Here is a 23103-nt window from a genome sequence, read left to right as displayed (position 1 = left end):
GGTGGGGTGTGTGTGGGGGGGGTGTTGGTTTAGGTTGTTGGGTTTTTTTGCTTTGTTTTTCTATTCTAGATTTTGGGCCACTATTTATAATGTGCCCTGTACTTATTCATTTTTTATTAAATAAAATAAAATAACAAGAAAAATTGCAATCTTCCCCTGTAAAAACATTATCTAGTGCAAACAAGACTGCCTTGCTACTTTGGATTATTGAAGCAAAGAACGGCTTGGATTTACCAGAGAGCCCAGGCAGCTTTTACTCCTGCAATATCCAGTCAGCATGGTATGAGTGTTCCCAATCATTTGACAGAGCTGCACAATATGCTATGTGCATTATAACTAGATCTAACTTTGCATACATATAAGCTGGAGATATACCTCCCTGTGTACTCCCATACAGTACTATTTGCAAATCTGTTATTTTCAATTATATCAGATTTTTATATCTAGATCTATCTTAAAAATTGCATGGAAGGATGGATGCTGTTTAACCTGACAAAAGTAAAAATAAAATTCCTCTCTGCCCTGTCACTAGAAGTCTGGCTAGTGAGAGAAGCTTGTCATCCTTCCTGAAGGATCAGTACCAGAATAGCTTGCTCAAGAAGGCAACAAAGTGTATAGTTCCTGCTTGATGTTACCCCTCCCCAACTTGCTTACTCCTACCCATCTTTGAGGAATGATGAGAGATCTCATCGGCCTCTGTCACAAAAAGGTTTGTGAATAATTTTGCATATCATTACTTATTCCTACAGGTTTTTTGCATGGAATTATCAGACAGGTGCTCTGTTCCATGTAATTAATAAAATGGAATAAGCTGTACCCCATACTTCTTTCTCCATAGTATATTACAACTTCATGGTAAAACCACTGACATTAGTTTACTTGAAATCTTTGCAGACACTTGCTCCATTTTCTCCCACTAGCTTATTCTTATTGTTGTCTTTTTTTTTTGTCTTAAATGAATAACCTCTAGCTATTAGAAATATCGCTTTTGGAACTAGGCATAACATTTTGTGACATCCACTGTTTTCCTTAATGGTTATTAGAAATCAGAGTTGGTACTTATAACTGATAATTCTTTACAGCAAAATAATTAAGCTACGGAAAGAGTTTATGAACTGCTGACTTCCTCTAAGCACAACTAGTCTTGTTTATTGAAATCCTAGTAGGCTTCACAAGCCTCCTAGAAGTGTCAGTGACTCTTATGACCACTTACGTAAGACAGGGCATATGGTCTCCTCAGGATGCATCCACTGAACATCAAGTCATCTGTTACAAATCTTTGTCAGGAGTTTTTCATAAGAGCTATTAGTTTAATCATAACTCTAATATTCTGATTTTTTGGTCAGTGCCTTTTCCAAGTTCTGTCTTTAAATGACAAAATGTCAAAAATCTGGAGTATTTCCATTTGTAAACTCTTTTTTCTCTTCTATCTTTTTTTTTTTTTTTAATTGTTTCAGAGGGAAGCTTAATGATAACAACTTAGGAGTGACATACATGTGTGACCTGAAGAAAACAATTACTCTCAGTGTGAGATTTATGAAGAATATAATTCAGTGGACCATCAACAGCTGGTCTATTCCTAGCACCTCAGAACTGGAAAGTGCTGACTGTGAATGTTTTTAACATCTAACATTAATTAAATGTTCACAAGACTTTCTAATTAATTATATATGTACTGATTTTCAGGTTTTTGAGTGACCTTTCAAACATTTTGTTCTGCAGAAATTAAGAATGTCTGTTCTTCTGTATTTTATACAAAATGGAGACTTTATAAAAATGAAGAATAAGAACATTTAACATTATTGTGAACAAGTAAATGTAAAAGGTATTTAAATGTTAAAACACTGTGGTGGGTTGGCCACCATGTGCCCACCAAACAAGCTCTATCACTCTCCCTCCTCAGTTGCTAAAGGGGAGAGAAAATAAAAGTGAGTCAAGATAAGGACTCGAAGATCACTCACCAATAACCATCACAGGCAAAACTGACTCAAATTGAGGGAAATTAATTAAATTTATTACCAATCAATTCAGAGTAGGATAATGATAAATAAAACCAAATCATAAATGCCTTCGCCCCATCCCTCCCTTCTTCCCAGGCTTAACTTCACTCCCCATTTCTCTACCTTCTTCCACCAGGCAGCAGAGGGGGATGGAGAATGGGGGTTGTGGTCAGTTCATCACACATTGTCTCTGCCACTCCTTCCTCCCAAGGGGGAGGACTCCTCACACTCTTCTGCTCGTGTGGGGTCCCTCCCACAGGAGACAGAACTCCATGAACCCCAACATGAGTCCTTCCCATGGGCTGCAGTTCTTCACAAACTGCTCCAGTGTGGGTCCCTTCCATGGGGTGCAGACCTTCAGGGACAGGCTGCTCCAGCATGGGTCCCCCACGGGGTCACAAGTCCTGCCAGTGAACCTGCTCCAGCGTGGGATCCCCTCTCCATCGGTCCACAGGTCTTGCCAGGAGCCTGCTCCAACACAGGCTTCCCATGGGTTCACAGCTTCCTTCAGGCATCCACCTGCTCCAGTGTGGATTCTGCTCCACCATTAACCTCCAGGGGCACAGCTGCCTCACCATGGGCTGCACCATGGGCTGCCGGGGAATTTCTGCCCTGGCACCTGGAGCACCTCCTCCTTATCCCCCTTCACTGACCTTGGTGTCTGCAGAGTTGTTCCCCTCACATAATCCCACTTCTGCCTACCACTGCAATTGCTGCTGAGCAACAACATTTTTCCTTCTTAAATATTTTCTCACAGAGGCTCTACCACTGTTGCTGATAGGACCAGGCTTGGCCAGCAGCAAGTCCATCTTGGAGCCAGCTGGCATTGGCTTTGTAGGAGATAGGGGAAGATTCTATTAGTTTTGTAGAGAAGCCACCCCTGTAGCCCCCCTCCCATGAAAACCTTACCACACAAACCCAATACATACATACACCCTCCTATATAAATATATACACACATATGTATGCATGTAATCCAAATGTGCATTCTTTCTTCTAGCTCTCTGCTTGAAATTCTAATTTATAAACCAGTAAGTCCACTGCAGGTAACAAAAATCCAATCTTCTAGGTAAAGCATCATCCTCCCTACCACTGATATGTAAATTTGCATTTATAAAATTTATCCTTTTTGTTTTGAAATAAAAACCATGAACAGGCTTGACAGATGCATTTCAAAATAGACTCATACATCTGGATTAAAGTAACCCCCAAAATTTTAAAATAAACCAAAAATTTATGGAAAATCTCCAATAATGATAGAAGTTGTGTCCATTCTCCTACCTAAAGGTATCAGAGTTTTTAACCAGAAATAATATGTGCACCAATGGTGATGCTGATCTTCCATTTAAAATCTCCATAATTTAGATGTTCACCCTATACAGAACAGATCTCTTAACTTTATCCTCCATGGAGGAAATAATAACTGTTCTTAGAGATACTTTCAGGACTGTTACACTCTGGTGTATCTACCATAACCTAAAAGCATAACCGATGAGCATTAGAAACAGCCTCTAGTCAATCGCTCTCAAGATCATCGAGCAGGAAGCTTAACAGCCCTGATTAAAATATTCATCTACCAAGTGTTCTTGACAGCTGAGCCTGAAAAATGTGCTATAGAAAAGATAATATTAGGAGTGCTTTAAATGGGCCTACACTTCTGACTAATTTGTCAGTTACAGAACAATACAGAGGCTTAGATCATTTTAATGTTTATATACAAGTATCTTATTAGAGCCATACTGGATGGATACAGCATGGCTGTGAGAGTTTTTGTGATTATATAGATGCATTGTCTTTGATGAGCTTTGCAATCATTATGCTTGTAAGTATCCATGACTTCATTTCCTGCGATAGTAGAAGTTCATGTTTTCTTTCTTTTCATTTTTAAAGCTGCTTTATAGCAATATTTTTATAAGCAGTACAGAAGAAGTAAGATATACTTCTCTGGAACCTTTTAATTGTGACAGCACTTTGTACAGCAGGCCAAAATAGGAGGATTTACGCTTCAAAATCCACAAGGGATTTGGAATTGCACTGAATGTTTCTGGCTTTGTTCCACGGGGTGAGAAGACACAAAGTTTATATATAAAAATCACACCTTACACAACAATTTAAACTCTTTAATCCTTGCTACTAATTAATTTCTGTCGGTCTCTTTCAGAAATTAATCATCGAGACAAGATAAGTTCAGGCTGTGACAAAAATATCGAAAATTCCACGGTCCACTCTACCCCACATTATTTACATTTAATGAGGCTAGTACCAGTGATACCAACCTTTATTATAAGTATTTGTATGTTTTTAATGAGAGATTTTATATGATTTTTCACTGGTTTTAATGTTGTAATAGTTTTCTGGTTTCCTGCTCTTCAAGTAATTTTGTTCTCTTCCTCTTCTTCAGCAATGTGTTATCCAAGTTATCAATTTTACTTGCATTTAATTTTAGTGCTATTAATTTTACTTGCTGCTAAATTGCTATAAATGCAATTAAAAAAAAATCTTAGATTTATTTCACTCTGATCTTGAAGGATCTCAATTCCTTTTTGCTTGGTTTTCTTTTTTTTCCAAGAAATGGATCATAGGTTCCTCTCCTTCTGCATCTCCACTACAATGGATCGTAAAACTCACTGTAACAATGAGAGTTTTCACTCTCAAATTACAGTGTATATATATTTTGTAGAAGTGTTGATTTGAACAGGTCTTTTCCAGCCAAAGGAAATAAGCCATCTGGTTTCATTTGCAAAATTTTTTACAAATAAATGAAACAGTTTTCTCATTTCAGATTCCATAGAATTCAATATGGTCATAATCACAAAGTAATATATGACAATAAATATATGACAGTAAAGAAATATTAGTGAGATCAAGTCTTTATCTCCTGGCTTCATCCCTATATACTTGTATGTAACCAGTGCTCAGAGGACTACTGATGTTGACCCTAGTCACTGTAATGAATTCCTTATTCTCATGTTCTCTCTAAATAAACAACTTCGTAAAAAACCTCAGTGTCTCCTGGTATTGGAAATTAAGTTCTATTAAATGCTGGATTTAGGAATATGCTGTGTTTTGGTTTGTTTTTTTTTTTTAAATATAATTTTAGATTCCTTTACAAAAGACAATGTCTTCTGAAGAACAATTTCTCACTTCTGCTGATAAATCAAGAAGTGTAATTGACAAAGCAGAAAAAGAATTTTCATTAGGTTCAAGAAAGGAATTCTCCTTGGTGGTGCTAGTATTAATGGAGAAAAACAGTCCAATACATACAATCCACTGTACAATTTATATTCTGTAAATTTCTTAGTATACAACAAATTATCAGCTTAAGGCTTTTGGGTTTCTAGATGTAGGTTTGCTAAATTTAACAATGTGTTAGAGATATGTTCATACCAAAGGGTTTAGTGATAAGTAGTTACATATTTTGTCAGGAACTTCAAATTGGAAGCAAATATAGTACACTCATGTATTAAGGCCTGTCATTATTAAACTGCATTAAAAAAAAAAAAAAATTGCTTTGTGAGATACTGCTCTAACCAAGACAAGAAATGCAAGGAGGTACTACCTCTGAGGGATCCCGTGAAGCAAAATAATGGAAACATATATGAATGGTTGCACAAAGTTTAACTTCAAACAAATACTGTCATTAGCAAATTCTACAAGGCTCTGCGCCAAAGTTCTCTAGCCAGCTTCACCGTCTTAATAGAACATGAGATCGTGGGGAAGTGAGAAAGCACTTCAGCATTAAACAGTATGGGGCATTGGCACCTGGATTTTTCCACTACTATGCAACAATGCAAGAACACAAAATTTAGTTTGACCAGGTAAAGGAAAAAAAATTTTTTTTTTTCATTTTTAGCTGTTCATAGTTCTAAATAGTGAGAAAATAGCTGCACAGTAGTGTCCAATTCAGCCATTCAGGAACAGACCAAAGTATAGGAATAACCTTGATTCATAATATTCTTCAAGTACTGTTCTTGAAAATTACTTCCTTTGCTATACAGGTCAAATCTCATAAACAAATTGATGAGAAGAAAAAAGGCAAAGGAAATGTCTAATAAACATTCTTTAGAAATTAAGCAAACGTTGATATGTGGTTTTAAGAACCTAAATTTATGAACCTAAATTTTGAAAATACTGCCAGATATGTGGAAGGCTGGCTGAGAGATTGTCTTTATTGAAATTGCCACTGGTGTCTTTTTAAAATGTTTCCTGGTGAACCTCTCTCATGACAGGCAGTCAAAAAGTGAAACTTGGGAAAGATCACAAAGCAGACAGAGGGATCTGAATTCTCATAGATCAAAATTGAAAGTAAGGTCTACTGAAGGACTAATGAAACAAAGACACTGTGCCTTGCTCTATTGTTATCACAATAGCTCACCAGAATCCTAAATATTAGAGCAAAATACTCCAACAGTACATGTATACCTAAGCCTCCCCTGCACCCCAAAATAATAGATTTTCCTATTGAGATCCCTGTTACTGTGAATAAATTGTGAAGCTTTCTCATATTCCTATTTCTGTTAGTTTTCAACTACTTTTCATGAACTGGATATTTACGTACCCGTGCATTTTCAGAACCAAACCAGGGTAAGATAAGATCTGTAAAATGAGCAAGCATGAAACATGTAAGTTGTATCAAAGTTAAAGATTTTCAGCTTAGTATTTGGAGGTTGCTTGAGAGTTTTTCTAAGCAATTCCAAGAGCCAAAGGGTGTAAGAATCCCCACATTGATAGCATGGACTTTTTTTTGACATTGATCTTCAAAATACATGCCAAGCAACTTGCTATGTGTACTGTACAAATGTTACTCAGAGGTAGAAAGATGGTCACAAGTGATGACAGGATTAAAATTTTGCATAGTATCATAATCCTAGATTTAGTGGAAGAAAGATCAGCAACAGAAATCTTAGGATTCTAATAAGGACCAAGGTAATAATAATTAAAGGGGCTAAATATGACTCTGTCCTCTTTACCTCAGCACATACTCCCCCTACAGTCTTTGAAATACAGATTTAGTGATGGTATTGAGCTAACAATCACTAGCAGTCTCCCAGGTCACCTGTATTCCTCCTTTATATATTTATAAATGTGGAAAGAAACTGTCACGATGCAAAACCACCAAATGGATCTTCCCACATTGTCAGAGAGAAACTGATGCCACTAAAGAATATGACCTTATAAAATATCAATGTCTGGTTGCAGCAGGTAAACAAGATCAAGGTCTTTGGAGACCTAGATTCAAATGCACTTCAATCTTAGATGCAGTAAATTTGCCTTGTGATTTGTAGACATACATGAAGCTTCATTTGGTTAATGTTACAGGTCTTGATTAAGAACAAAATAAAACTAGCAACTTACAAAATTATATGGAAAGCAAGCCAGAAAAATATGTTATTTTAAAAAATCTTCAATGACATGCTAGCTTCTAGACAGAACTTTCAGTTTTCCAGATCTGCGCTTTGATGAATTTCTATTTTGATGGAAACTAGAAATCACAAAAAATATAGTTCTTCTTTGAATAATGCAGTCAGATATAGTCCTGCAGTGACAAGGTTCAATAAACAAAGCAGTAGTTTTCAGTCATGTAGTCACTGCATTTCTAAGGTGTACAAAGGAATGATTGCAAACATACACACACACTATATATATATATATATATATATATAATAAAGAGATATCATGCACACATATATAAAAAGAGAATACGCAAATATTTTAAAATATTTTTCTGGTCTTTCTAAGATGTAATTTCAGCTATTCAGAAATATGCATACAATTTACTGTTTACATAGAGTTATATAAATATATAAGAGCACACAAGTATAAACATGCATATGTGTATGCATAAGTACAATTTACATGTACTGTCAAAGCAATACTTTTATCTGGGGTGTTTTTTTTGTTTGTTTGTTTGTTTGTTTGTTTGGTTTGTTTTGGTTTTTTTTTGGTTTTTCCATTTTTACAAATATGGATTGATCGCCATAAAAGGAAAGTTATCTATGGCTGCACAATAGCATTTCCATAATTAGACACATAGAAAAATTTGGTTTAATGAAGACTACAATTTGATTGGCCCTTCTGCCTTTTTCTTGATATGATAAGCTTTCTAATATTTTAGTGAAGTAAATACAGTTTTGACAGATATTGAACTTACAGACATTACTTACCAAGTTCATTGCTTAACTCCATCCTTAGTCCTAAAAATCTTGTGATAAATAAGGGGAATGAAAGACTAGTCTGTGGATATCCATTTGAAGTAGCAGTCTAACGTATGCTGCTTGCATTAAATAGTCTTAAATTTGGGGTTGTGTTCAAATGCAATGACCATTTACACTCTTCAATCCATTAGGACATTTTGGAACAAACCATACAGAAAACTGTTAGAATATATGATGCTTGAAGTCTTAGAACATTTATCAGAATGGTCTGACTGTTCAAACTATTTCCAGCTGTCCTTAATATAGCATCATAATGGGACTGCTGGGCAGAAAAGGCAGCTGAGGGTCATTGTTAGAAGAGCTCTGAAGCCACCTGTCCTAAGGGCAGGTGGAAATTAAAGCCAGCTGTAGCCAAGGCTGCACATAAAGGTAATATGCAGCCCTGTTGTGGAATAATCTGGAGCTTTTTACCCTCTCTGAAATGGCTCATATAAGGCTGGGTATAGAAGGTGTAACAGCACAGATACCTTTGTGTTTGCCACGAGGCTGTAAGCTGAAGATTTATGAACACCTAAGGGTTCATAAGAATATCTTTCTCTGAAGAACAACAAATCCCCATTCTCTTCTCAAAAACTATATGGAAATACATTTACTCTCCTCTTTATAGCAATTTACAAATACAGATTTATTTTTTTTTTTTAAACATTAAATCAATGCAAATCTTTCATATTGGTTTGCAAGGCAAGTGAAAAAAAATATATAATGTTTATACATATATATAATCAGAAAGTTGCATTTCTTCTGTATTACATAAATTATGCTCTGGTAATATTATGCTCTGGAAATATTTTCCAAAGTAAGCCACATTAGAAAAGTCAAGACTTGCATATGTATCAGAGCCAGTTTTAAATACTTATCTCGGTCTTATGCTACTTGAAATCCACTCATTTAAGTTGATTTACATTGGTATAAGACTGGTAGAATATGAGCTAGAAAGAAGGAATCAGGTGAACATTCTTTAATCAGAACTTCAATATTCAAATAGTCAGTGTAGTATGTAGGTTAGCTTCATAACAGCTCCATAAAGTGAATTGATACACAGTACTGTATCATGCCAACATGACATTACAATCTATAATTTAAAACTTTTCCTCTGAAACTAGCTAAATACAGATTAAGAAGATAGATGGAAAGAGCCTCATCATCTATCAAGTAAATAAAACTATACATCAATGAACATGCATAGGCATTCTTCTTTGTCATCTTCTGTGCTCCGTGTGAGCAATATAATCTCGATTAGTTGAGAAACTTCTGTAGACTTTTATGTCTTTTTGTATTTCATATATTCCATGGGGTAACATAAATTGATGTTTAATTATACTGACTATATGGCATAAGAACCATCATTGTTGATTTCTTCACAGAACAATGAATTGGTGCTATAATTCTTAAATGCTTGGTAATCAAATTTCTCCACATCTCATCAGGAAAACAAATTATCAAATACACTAATTTTGGAGATGATGTGTAGGTGCTTGTCATATATTTTCAAAACAAAAGGCTACTGCTAACATTTTTCCATGGTTTTTGTGTGTTCTGAAAAACAAAACTTGTTCTAGACATTTGAATGTATGAAATTGATTTTTTTAAATTTTTTTTTTAAAGTCAGAAAAGGTTGAACACTTCAGTATGGTTTTGATCAAGAATACAATAATTCCCATGCAGAATTCATGTATGTGGGGTTAAGTACTGAGGGTTTATCTGCTAATTTATGCTGAGGCAAATGGTATTTCCTGGAAGTGGGACAACCACTGGACTCTTATAAACATAAGAGGCCATTGACAGATAAATAAAAATATGTGCTAATGCCTTATCTTCTTTCCATTTTGTTCACTTTTCTTGTTCATGTCCCCTGTTCATGCTTACATGCTTACATGCTTAGCTGCCCCAAAGGAGTCACTTAGTATCCACATTTCTGAGATATTCCTTGTGTTCTTTTTTCACTGTACTTGCCCTCACATCCTGATAAATAATCTTGGTTTGAGTTCTGCTGTTTTCATTACTGATCTCATATTTCAATGCTATATAATTATCATCTCCATCGCTGCTCCCAGTGGGTTTAGTACAGTATGTCTCCCATTTCATCAGTTGGTAGTGGTGAGCATGTATGTTCGAAATTATATTGGTGAACTAGGGGGGAAAGCAACCTTCTTATCTAACACTTTCTTTTAAGTGGTGAAAAAAAACATTCCAAATGAAGAAAAACAAATTTCTGTGGTTTACCAGAAAATGCTGTCTGTGTCTTTGTGATAAATGTAAGATACAAAGTTTATAAGGACTGCAGCTAACTGTTTATATATATATATAAATATATATATATAAAAAGAAATCTTCTAGGCAGGATACTAGCCAATCTATGTTGACAGTTCTTGGGGGGATCTGTAATTTTATTTTCTTTTTCCTGGACAGGGCTGCAGACATCCAAAGAAGAACCACTGGCATTGACATCTATCTTGTCAGTTATAACTATTATGTACCTAATTATACCAGAAAACCTTTATTTTCAGCTTAAAAAAATATTAATGTATTGGTTGTAAGATGCAAGATTTTGGTAGGGTGGGGTGGTGTCTCTGGTATGAGGTCAAGGGCTGCCACGTGCCAGACAAACAGTTGTAACTGGCTCCAAAATGGATCCACCACAGGACACAGCAAAGCTGGTAGCACCTCTGTGATAACATATTTAAGCAAACACCAGCAAGGGAGACAAGGAGGAAACAAAATAGTGAGAAAAAACAGAGGGAACAGTGAGGTCAGAGGAGGAGGAGGTGCTCCATGATAGAACAAGCAGATAGCTGAAGGGACTGTTGCCCATGGAGAACCCATGCTGGAACATAGTGATAAGGAAAATGGTGATAAGGAAAAGTCAGAAGAGAGAAACTACTATGCACTGATAGTTGCCTAGCTGAAGGAACCAAGTGTAACTTGTGGCAATAACACGGGAAGGAGAGGCGTCTGAAGCTGGGCCTGGCAAAGGGGAGTGAAAGGTATTTTGACAAGTATCTAAATGTTTGTCTTTTTGTTTCCTAGTACATGGATAAAAAAATAATGTTTATGTTAACTGGCAAATTAAATACGCCAAATCCAGACTGCTTTGACCATGACAGTATCTAATAAGTGATCTTCCTGTCTTTATTTTAGGCCATGAGTTTTCTCTTTCCTGTTCCTGTTTTCTCTTTTCCTCTGCAGGAGGAGGAGGGAGTGAGAAGCTGTGTGGGTGCTTGGCTGCTGGCTGGGGCCAGCCCAACACAATTAGATAGCCAAGTGGTTACCAAGATCCCTCTAAGTGAGAATCCTACCAGTCTTATCAAATTAAGGACTTTTGTCCCTTATGCATCATGCTGATTGGTTCTATGATGTTTTAGGTTAAATATAACATCATGCCTATTCATACATAGTTTTTATCTCTGTATAACTTTAACTGTGGCATGGTCATTAAATGTTCCATGATGTTAATTTAATTGGAGAAGAAGGAGTTAAAACACAGACTGACTTGAAATATTAGACTACAAAGGAAAAGAACTGAGGTTAGTGGAAGAAAATATAAGCCAATATTGCCATCAAATCATCAAAAGCATCAGAAGAGACAAACAGCATCAGGTGAGAAATAGTTCTCTAATGAAAACCAAATGCCAAAAACATATGACATTTTATCACATTCTTTCAAAAAAATCTGCTAGAAAGAGCTGCAGCACAAATCACCATCTGTTGGAATATCTATGACATCAAAATTCAGTCTTTTGATAACGATTTTTCAATATCCTCTTTTGACAAGCAACTTGACCATTATTGTACTTTAAACAGTTAAATACTATGCTAATCTTTAATGTCTTTGGTAGCTTTACACAGTAAAAATTATTCTTCTATTTCCCCTGTTTTTAAAAATTGGCTTAGCAAAGATAACCTCTCACACTACTTTGCTAAACCAAAGAGTGGGGGTTTTTTTTGGATATGGGAGATATACATTGCCCTTTAAATACTTATTTAAAAAACCATAAACACCGATATAAAGATAAATCTTCACAAACGCCTACATCCTTGAAATAGTTTGTATTCAACCAAAGAAATGGATTTATGGTCCTACCTGCATTTTAAAATTTAACACTGAATAGCAAACATAGCCTATATAATGTATTCAGGGAAAGGACTCTTATTCCCAGTGTAGATTAATATATTTTCCAATATTGGTTGCTATTTGAATGAATAAAGATGTTTAATAAGGTTTCAGTGTTAATTTCAGTAGAAACTTGTAAGAATCATTATTTAATTTCCACCTTTGTCAGACTTATAAAGTTGATGTATTTTATATTCTTCAGGGTTTTTTTTTGGTTTGTTATCAGTTGTTCAGAGCTGCAATCAGACTCCTCTCCAAAATTTTTAGAAAAAAACCTCAAAAAGTATTGTTGCATGCATCTTCTGTCTTTTGAGTACCAGGAGGGAGTTGTAATAGTCTCAAATTCTTTTGTTTGATTCTGGTTTTGAGGCTTCACTTTTCCATACAAAAAAGTAATTGTCTTATCAATGCCACATTTACCTCTTATTTTCCATTTCTCCTGCTGTCATTTGAAAAGAATCAATTGTTGATTTACATTTTTCCTCTCCATTCTGCACCACATACCTTCTGCTTTTGTGATTCTGACTGTAATAGAATAAATCTTCAACTCCACAGTTTCACAAGTGAATAGTAGGTTTTAGGGATTTTTTTTTTAGGTTGACAAGGGAGATGAATTTAATGTAAAAGTTTATTCTGCTCTTCTACATTAATAACATCATGCAATCTAGGCTTCTTGACTTTGTACATTCCTTCCTATGAGGAAATTTTATGCCTTTATTTCATACACACTTGTATAGGGAGGAGACTTCTAAGTAAAACACATTGACTTAAATGCTCAGATGCACCTTGAGTATAGCTAGCATTCTTAATGCAAGTGCACACACGCACAAAAGCCTGACTCTAATTATAGCTAAGCTACATACTTGCCTATGGGAGCCAAATGCAGCTTGGTCTGTCTGAGAAACTAAAATTCAGGTTGACTGACACTTTTGCTGCTTCTAAAGAGGGACACTGGGCACAGACACTGCTTAAGATGGGCCCAGTAGAAGCAGGAATGGGAATAAGAAACAGCAAGCTCATCTCTGCTGAAATTTCTTCATAGTGTCATTTCATCTCCTCATATCAATCTTTTCCAAAGTCATCCTGGTTTTGGGGGTCAGGCAAGTAAACTCAGATAACTTATTCTTGTGGCAACAAAATACAATCCCTGAGACAGTTGCATGCAAATATGAACATACATAGTTCACTGGTTATTTAGAGAGGCAATATTCTACTATTCTGGAATCACTTGAAAGCAGTTTCCTATAATCATTCTTTTAGTTTAGAGTTACCATGACAATATATTCCTGTTGTTCTGCTAGTGTGATTCTGCACCATGCATCACACAAAGAATAGGTGACTCTGCAAGACTTACAGAATTTCTACATATTTGACATGTCTCTTTAAGCGTGTTACTCTTTGTAGAGAAAAAAAAAAACCAAACAACATGTTCTGATCAACAATATTGAATGCATTATATTCATTTAGTACAAATAGTAGATAGGAGTACGGTCATAGAATGCAATTAAATGTATTTCATTTGCATTAGCTAAAAGAAAAGAGTTTCAAGAAAAAGATATACTATATTTGCATGAACTTAAGGATAACTGCAGGGTTATTCAGTGGCGTTGTATCATACACTACAATTAAAGATTGGAAGAACTGAAATAAGTGATAGAAGAGAAAGAATTGAAGTGGTCTGAAATAGGCTCTGATATTACTACTTATTATTGTAATGTGATATTTAGCAAAGACTGAATCAAAACTGACCCAATTTCAAGTAGAATAGCCAATATAATTATTTATTTTCTTGGTGAAATAGTCTCTTGTTAGGCATTCTATAAAAAGTGTTGAATACTGAAATTCACCGCTTTTATTCTAAATGAGTATTCATTTAAAGGTAGGGAGACATCATACCTATTCTAAACTCAGCCTAGAGGTCTGTGTTCAATATATCCTATGGAACCGACACGAGTGATACATTGCCATATGCATCAGGATCCTCTGTTCAGAGAGCTCTGAGAAACTGGGATGAGCACTATATATGCAGCATGTAACTTCATTCTGTACCTATAAAAACTTAGCTTGGCTTGTGGGTACGGAGAGAGGGAAATAGAAGACATGATATCTAAATGCAGTTTTGTGATTTAATTGAGATATACTGATTTGCATTGCTAAATTGTCATATCATATAACCTCAGAGCTTTGTGATGTGGTTAATGCATCTTGACTTAAGGTATGAGGGGAAAGAAAATCTGTCTGTGATTAATTGAAAAACTTGGTTTTGAAAATTATTTCTGGAAAGATAGCTTAGGTCTTAAATATTTGGAAAGTATTTTAATATGTTCTCAGATGGCATGAAATAGCCAAATTCTATGACAGAGATCTCAGGTACAGATATTAAGACATTATCCTTTTCTCTTCCACAGAAGAGTATGATTATGCTCAACGCAATAATTGGCTTATGTGGATAAAGTAGAAAACTTTGAGTTCTTCAGGCAGTCCCTGTTCACACTGGCAGACAAGTGCCCTCCTTGGGCACAAGAAGGAAAGCATTGCAAACTCTCTTCTGTATTCCTGACAAGTGACTTGACTATCTGTTAGAAAATGTCCCTATAACTAGTTTCTCTTGCTGTCCTATCTATGTATTTATGTTTTAGATTATACTGTGCTGATTGCGACTGCATGTACCTCCTCAGCAGACAGCCAGACAAGCCTTGTCTTCTCAGCCATAAATTTCTGGTTTTAATTATAAACTGAAAAGAAACTTTTCCCCTCTAAAGAAAGCAGGGGTCATATTTGGCCTGCAGTTTACAGTGATTTTCTCTGATAAAATGTGTTAGAAAACCTGCCATTGGGCAAGAAATCTACCCTTACATATGTATTATAAAAAGAGCATTTTGTATACATATAAACATAACATTCTTAGGCACAGAGGAGACTTTCATCCACGGTCACAATCAAGACACAGTCCTGTTGTCCTTGTCTTTTTTTTTTTTACCTTAGACCATGATGCAACTTGTTGTCTTTAATATTGTGGTTTATACTTCTGTTCTCAAAATTAACCATATATATAAAGTCACAAAATGTGTATAAGCATCAACATATATGTAACACAATTTTATTTTCATTTTTTGATTTTTAAAAATTATGTTTAAAATATAATATTTACTGGAAACATTTAATTCTGCCTTTTTCACCAAGCCCTCTTGTATGTGAATTATTCCATATTCCACTTATTCATACACTCTTTTTTATACTATTCCCCTCATGAAAAGCCTCAGAGGATAGATAGGCTTTGCAGCATAACTTGTATATCAGTCAATAGAAGCTCCAAAGGATTGAGAGAGGAAGTGAATCTCAGTGCTAAACGTGCTGGTTGTGTGCTGATACCAGTTATTTCCATGGGTGGATTCAAAGGGGCAACAAAGAAATAAAGAAAAAACCCCAAAAACTCCAAAAAAACCTCATCCCCTCTTGTTAATATGAAATAGAAAATTAACAAGTGATCTTTAAAATGGCTAGAAAATTCCAGATCGTTAAGTACTCCAGCAGTGAATGCCAGTACCTTGAATTAAACTATGGAATGAATGCAAGTCAGCAGAGAGAAAGTCACATGGATTATTCTACAGTTTTAGCTTAATGAAACAAGCTCTAGACTCTCCAAAAAAAGCACATAATGCTATTATTATATATTTTTCTATTACTTTAACTTGAAACACTTTACACCCATCTGACATCATTTTATAGAGACAAGATTGGGATCAGCCATCTGAAATCCATTCTTGTTACATTATGTTTGGTTTACTTTTATGAATAATCTCTGTCAGTGATGAGCACTATACATTATTAAATAATATTTGTATGCTTGTGTATAGTACACAACATTATTAATATCCATGGTTTTGTGAAATACGATGTTCAGCATGTGGATTCCATTCAGCTCTGTGTGGTGCCTCAGGAGCAGAAAATTTTCTCATTAGTCTACTGATTTGCCAATTATTTCATCAGGCCTATATCTAAATGTGCTTAACAAGAGTTTCCAAGGAGGTGAGGACTATCAAAATATCAGTACTATTTCCTTATACTTTCACGACAAAGAAGTAGTGCTAAAGGAGATTACTTGAATTTGAATGGACTTTTCAAACCCCAAGAAAAGGCATCAGCATAGAGGTTAATGCCCTCTCAATGGAGATGATTATCTTTAAGACTGTAGCTCAGTATTCTTGAAATGTCCAGCATCCCAAAACATTTTTTCATGATGTTCAGAGGATGACACGGTGGGTGATCTTGGGAGCTAGTAATAAGGTCTATATTAACAAAATTTCTTCTGGAGACTAACAAGTATATTCCTTGGCAGCAGCCTGGTAACACAAAGAAGCTTGAGGAGTTATCTTCCTCTTCATCCTACCCTAATTAAGGCTATTAATAACCCATTTTCTATATTTTCCTATTACAAAAACATTGTTCTACACCATCTCCATCTATTTGCTGTGCAGAAATAAAATCTCTCATAAAATATCCCTGACACCTACATGGTCTCTATGCATTATCTTACTACATATGTAGGTGCTAAAAATCGAAGATACTTTCAGGAAATAGGATAAGAACATGACCCTGGTTTTGGAATTTTTTTTTTTATTTTTTTTTTCCGTGACGGAAGGGCTCTCTTCAGCAAGATTTGAAGGAATTACTGGTTTAGATTGGACATAGGCTTCTATGTGTTTCTAGATTTCTGCCTGTTCTAGTATGCTTTGAGCAGCTGGATGTTTTAAGGTATTTCCTGCATTTCACTCCATCTCAGTGATAAAATGTAGTTACCTTGGAAACAAGTATTGAAAATGTGGTTTAGCAGTATATTTGTATAATGCCTTTTACATGTCTCTCTTTCAGAAGAGCCAAACTTTACCTTTATCAGGACTGCTGGATGAAGTTCTCAAGTCATATTCTTAGCTTAAGGTATTCCTCTGACATATGGAACTGGTAACATTAAAAATGGGAAGCAGGTAAAGCACCCTAAATGACAAAGTAATCATTATTTTATCTCTATGTCATCTACACTGACACAGATAACTGACACCTGTATTTAATGGTAGACAACCCCTCAACTTTGGGAAACTTTTTCATCAAATGGGAAGAGTTAAAGATCAACTACACCAGATAAAAGAGAAGATTCCTTGGTAGCTGTTACAGCCATGTGCAGACAGTGCAGCAGAGTACATGACTTAAAAAACACAACATGAATTAACCATCACTAAATGGCAAATGGAGGTTCCACAAGCCAGTGTTCTTTATCCTGGATCCTTAGTTCTTTATTCTGAATTCTTCTGCTCCCACTAACAAGTATCAGTCCTTTGAATTGCAAACCCTTCTACAAAGCTTGTTCTGATGCCATAGACTCACAGAATTACAGAATGTCTGAGGTTGGAAAGGACTGTTTTGCTGACTAAGAATACCAATTAAACTCGGACACCAGACTGAAAAGAGCAGATGTATTTTACTGGCGATAACCAAATAATGTAACAGTGTAATACAGAAAACATGCAGTAAGAAAAGGCAGAATAGTGCACCTAAAGCAACAAACAAGAAAATACAGGGTAATGCATCAAATCATTGCTACGTTCCCATCACTCAGCCCCACAGATGCTGGGCAGCCCCGGTTACAGCGAGGGTTTGCAGAGCCTGTCCCAGCAAGTGGGAAATCCTACGCGGTACGTCCACCCATAGGAGAGGCTTCCAAAGTCGCTGTGAGCGGGCCCAGCCTTATATGCCAGAGATCGGCAAGCCAGAATAGCTGGCACCTTTGTTTTAGGCAGATAATTTCTGGTTTCATTCTGTTGGATTCCACCCAAAGCCTGGCCAGGGCTCGGGGCGGGGAGACCAAGGGAGTTTCTAACAAGGGCAAATACGTGGGTTCTCAGCCTTGAACAAGGCTAAACAAGGGAAGTTGGATACATTCTCTCAGCATTTTGTCCTCACTACTGATTATATTCTAGGCCGCATCTTTCACTAGTGAGCTTACATGTTTTGTTAATGATTACACACCAAGTTAGCAGCTTCGGCTTGGGGCCTGTTGTTCAGGCTTCAGCATTTCAATGCTTTAGCACTTTTTACATCCGCATAAATGGATTGTTATAACTTAGTACAATACCTACTAGCACAATGGTTTCAGTTATAAAATATACAGGATTCATCTATAGGTCAACTCTGGCTTGGGCTGGTTGTCCAAGCCTGAGCACTTCAGGGACTTCTGGAGGTCATGTGGTCCAACCCTCCTCTTGGGCAGGGCCACCTACAGCCGGTTGCCAGGACCATGTGCAGACAGCTCCTAAATATTTTCAAGGAGAGAGCCTCCACAATCTCACTGTGTAACATGTACCAGTGTTTGGTGACCCTCACAGTAAAAAAAGAGTTTGCTGATGTTCTGTATTTCAGTGTATGCCCATTGCCTCTGGTCCTGTGTAGTGCTAGGGCCTGAATAATAGGCCCCGAAACAAAGCTGACCACTAGATGAACCTCACAAACAAATGTTGTCTGTTATTAGTACCTGTTAATTAGTAAATTCTGTATTACCATTACTGTTTATTAATTAACTAAATATGTATGCTCACTAGTGAAAGATGTAGCTTAGGCAAAAGGTAATCATTAGTGAGGATGAAATGTTGTGAGAATGTGTATCCAATTCCCTTGTTTAACATTGTTCATGACTGAGAACTCAAGTGTTTGGCCTTGTTAGAACTCCCCTTAGTTCTCCCTGCCCTCCCTGGTCAGGCTTTGGGTGGAATCCAACAGGAGGATGAAACCAGATGTTTCTGCTCAAAGTAAAGTGCAAGTCATTCTGACTTGCTGATATTTGGTATATAAGGCTGGACTTTCTTGCTGCGACTTTGGATGCTTTACCTATGGATGGATGCATCACGTAGGACTTTCTGCTTGCAGGAAAAGTTACTCCAAATCCAACCAGGGTCCCCAACGACCACAGATTTGGATGTTGGTAACATATGCAAATGGTGATGTATCTTTCTTTACCACTATTCTCCCTGTCGTGTAGTAATGATTAGATGCATTACCTTGCCTATTTTTATTTTCTAGAATTAACTGTACATAATAATAATAATAATAAAGTGTACTATTCTGTATTTTTCTTATTATTTTCTGTATTACTTGGTTATATGCTTTAATTATTAACAGTAAAATAAGCCTAATCTTTTTACTCTGGTGTCTGAGTTTAATTGGCACCCTCAATCAGCAGAACATTCTGTCACTGGATAACACTGAAAAGAGCCTGGCACAGTCCTTTTTGCACCCTCTCCTCAGGTATTCATACACATTCATAAGATTGTCTCTGAGCACTCTCTTCTCCATGATGAACTATCCCAGCTCACTCAGCCTCTCCTCAGATGAGAGATATAAGGACTCATATGAGTCCTTTCTACCTTCACTCACTTATCACAACTTGTAAAGCCACAGTAGACATTCCATACAATCAAAGTTATATCTAAATATTTGCAGCTACAAATTTGATTAGAGGGCTCATTATTATGTCAGTCAGACATGTAAGCACAATGAATAATTTCTTGAATATAAACTATGGACATAGTCAGCTGGACTTGGGACATTATTTCAACAGGTTTACAATTTAACAGAAACAACTTTCATTCAAGCTAATGGGTACTAGTGAAAACTCTCTCCATGGAGAACTTTATCTTTCAAATTCTAGTCATTTTAATTACAGAACTATTTTTAAAATATGATATTATTTATTTCCTTTAAATAAGAATATTTCCACCTTTGACTAGAAACAGCTGAACTGCTTTTCCTTCCAAAGTGAAAAGAATTCGCTCTGAGGCAGAGATTCAACACAGAAAATAAAAGCCCAAAACTTACAACTGTATTCTAAGTGATGGAAAAGGTAGGCAAGAATAAGAGACACTATGAAAGCCTAATAAGCGTATATAGCCTTTCTTATTACAAGGATCATACTACCCATCAATGAATCATGGTCTTTTCAATGAATGTTCAGAAGCAAAGGACAGAAAGTTGTAACTTGCTACGAATGATTTTACAACTGAATGTTTCTATATTCAGGAAAAACTACAAAGCATATTTTAAGGTAGACAACATATTCAATAAGGTCAAAACATTATTATTAATACCTTCATTTTTGGAAAAAAGAGTGCCTTAGAGCTTGAGGAATTCAAATTTATTTGTGTAAAGTTTGTGCTTACACAAATTTTGAACTATCTTACAGAAAATAATTTGTCAAAGGTTTTCTTCGTAAAGTATAAAAAACTCTCCCAAAGTTCAGTTGTCTCAGAGTGTAATTACTACTTGCTATTACCTTCTGGTCACGGAACTCTTTGGTCTGTTAGTGGCTAGGAATGCCTGCTTTGAATAAATGCTCTACAGTTATATCTCAGCGACAGCATAAAAATTCTTACTTTTTAACTGCCTGATACATATAAACCAGTCAGAGTGGAGAAATCCTTAATCCTCCTGTGATTAGTCATTAATTACCCTGTTATAAAGGTGCAAACTATGATGATCTGAATGGCTGGTTCAACCACAGGTCTTGATTTTTTTTTCAAGATGTTAAAACTCAATCGTGTATCAAAGAGGTGGGCAAGGCACTGGAAAGAAACACTGAAAATTAATCTTTTGGAAATGCAAAATTTACTTTTTTTTTTTTTTTTCCCCTTACAGTTAAGGGTTTAAATAGATAATGTATTTTAAGTGGAAACACTTCATTTCTCTTCTTCCCACATTTTCACTGTTATAATTTGTCCAGGCTTTTTACTATGAAAATTGCTACCTACCTATTTCATTAAGCTGAGCATTGTTGTAGGAGTAGCGACATCTCTCCTGCTTTTCATCCCGTGCATCTACAGATCATGACCTGCCCTAATCAGAATGCAGGGAAGGCTGTTCTCTATGAAGGTCTTTTGCAATTGATGAGGTAATTGATGCATTAAGCTACTTTCTTCGCATGTCACAAGAGGCTGAAGACTCTGAGGGTAACTGCAGCTCGGAAGATCTGGGACATATTTTTTTCTAATCATTGGGTGTATTTTCTCCCTGGTTCAGAGCTCACTGAAAGCTGAAAGTTACCTTTATATTTGGACGAGCCCCTCCACCAATGTAAGTTAAAGATCTTTGCAGACAGGCAAGCAGACACAGGAAAGGGTTTTAGTGGAGACAGTATGTAAAAGATGAAGGAAAGTCAATTTCCAAACCATTTTTTTTCCTTTTTTCCTAAAGCCAGGTTTAACAATTTTAATTTCTTTCTTCTGCTTAGCTCAGTACTTAATGGGTAAAGGAAAAGAACAACTGTATGAAGGATAGAAAAAGGCATAGCCTGGAGATGATTCTTGCTTGATCAACAACAGCTATAATAATAATAATTTCTTTAGCCCTTTGCATCCTTAGTTATTCAGAGCAAGGTATGTCTAGCACCTCATAAGAAGGAAACATATTCCAGCCATGACAATAAATAGCTGATGCTTGCAGCTGACTTCAGTGAGTCTATTCATGTGATAACAGATCAATAGCTTGCATAAGGGTTGTATAACAGCCTCACATGACTGCCTATAAAAGCAGAAAGAAACCCCATTCATTGCTAGGGGAGCTAGGTACAGGGACGAGTACTGCTAATGAGTAGGAAGGAAAACTGAACTCATTTTACAAATAGTGCCCCAGATCATGGCAGCAGTAATGAGTGCCATTGAAAAAAATATGTAATGCATTGGTACAGCAGGAGAAAGAAATCCATATTGCTGCTACTTATGCTGTACCTATCGTGTGGATAAATACAGCAAAGAACTTCTGTTTTGCAAGGCTGCCAGTCTAGTAACTTTACTCAGTACTAAATTTCAAAGAAAAAAATAGCATTTTATTACTTCACTTATCTTCTCCCTGTGGTATAAATTGCCCAAGAGTTACCTGCGGTTTCAGCTGCCCAGTTTCTATTGACTTTAATGACAAAAGCATGGCTAAAACCCTATGCATCTCTATAAAAATCCTAATCATATCTGCTTAGTTTACTGACAAAAACAAGTTGTTATTACTGTCAGTTGAGCACAGCCAATATAACTGTTACAGAGCAAACGAAATTGCACTCTGCCTCGCATATTATCGACAAAATTGTCAGCCAGATTTTGATTCCAGAGATTTTACTGCTCGTGATGACTAGTGTTGTGCACAGCTAAATGACCAGGCAGCTTAGTTTGTTCTGGATGAAGCCCCAAAAGTTCAAAGAGTTCTCTGAACCTTTTCCAAATCCCATGGTTCTTCACAACTGAGCTAGCATTCTGTGTGCCTAGATACCTTACAAGTTCACTAGTACTTCATGTTGCAGGTCAGTTGGAAAACACTGTGAAAATCACATTTTCAAAGTCATTCGGACTCTGCCGTCAGTGTTTTTTTGCAGCAAGGATATGATGAGGTTCACAAGCATGGATTTCATATCAAAGCATGTATATGTAATATTTATTTATGAAACATGAATTTTATTTGATCTGGAATAGAGTCATTGTTTTTATCAAATCCATAGAGAGGGTCCTCAGAAGCAGCAGGAAAATAATTCATGGGAAGTGTGGCTGTGAGGACAGGCAGGGAATCAGTAAGATGCCTCCGTAAGTTTTCCCCAATAGACTGAAGTAGCAATGCTGTCAGATGACTAAAGGATTATAAAGGAGATCCTCACAGTCCTCATTAAGGCTTTCTGACTCAAGTAAAGTGATATTTTCCCCATATCTCTTCCTCCTGATTCAAAAAGGTGTTTTTTCTGGGACCTCAATAT

This window comes from Athene cunicularia (assembly GCF_003259725.1).
Source record: "Athene cunicularia isolate RWA chromosome 2 unlocalized genomic scaffold, athCun1 chr2_part1, whole genome shotgun sequence".
Lineage (NCBI taxonomy): Eukaryota > Metazoa > Chordata > Aves > Strigiformes > Strigidae > Athene > Athene cunicularia.
The sequence above is the reverse complement of the archived record's forward strand: the minus strand, read 5'-3'. Positions refer to the sequence as shown.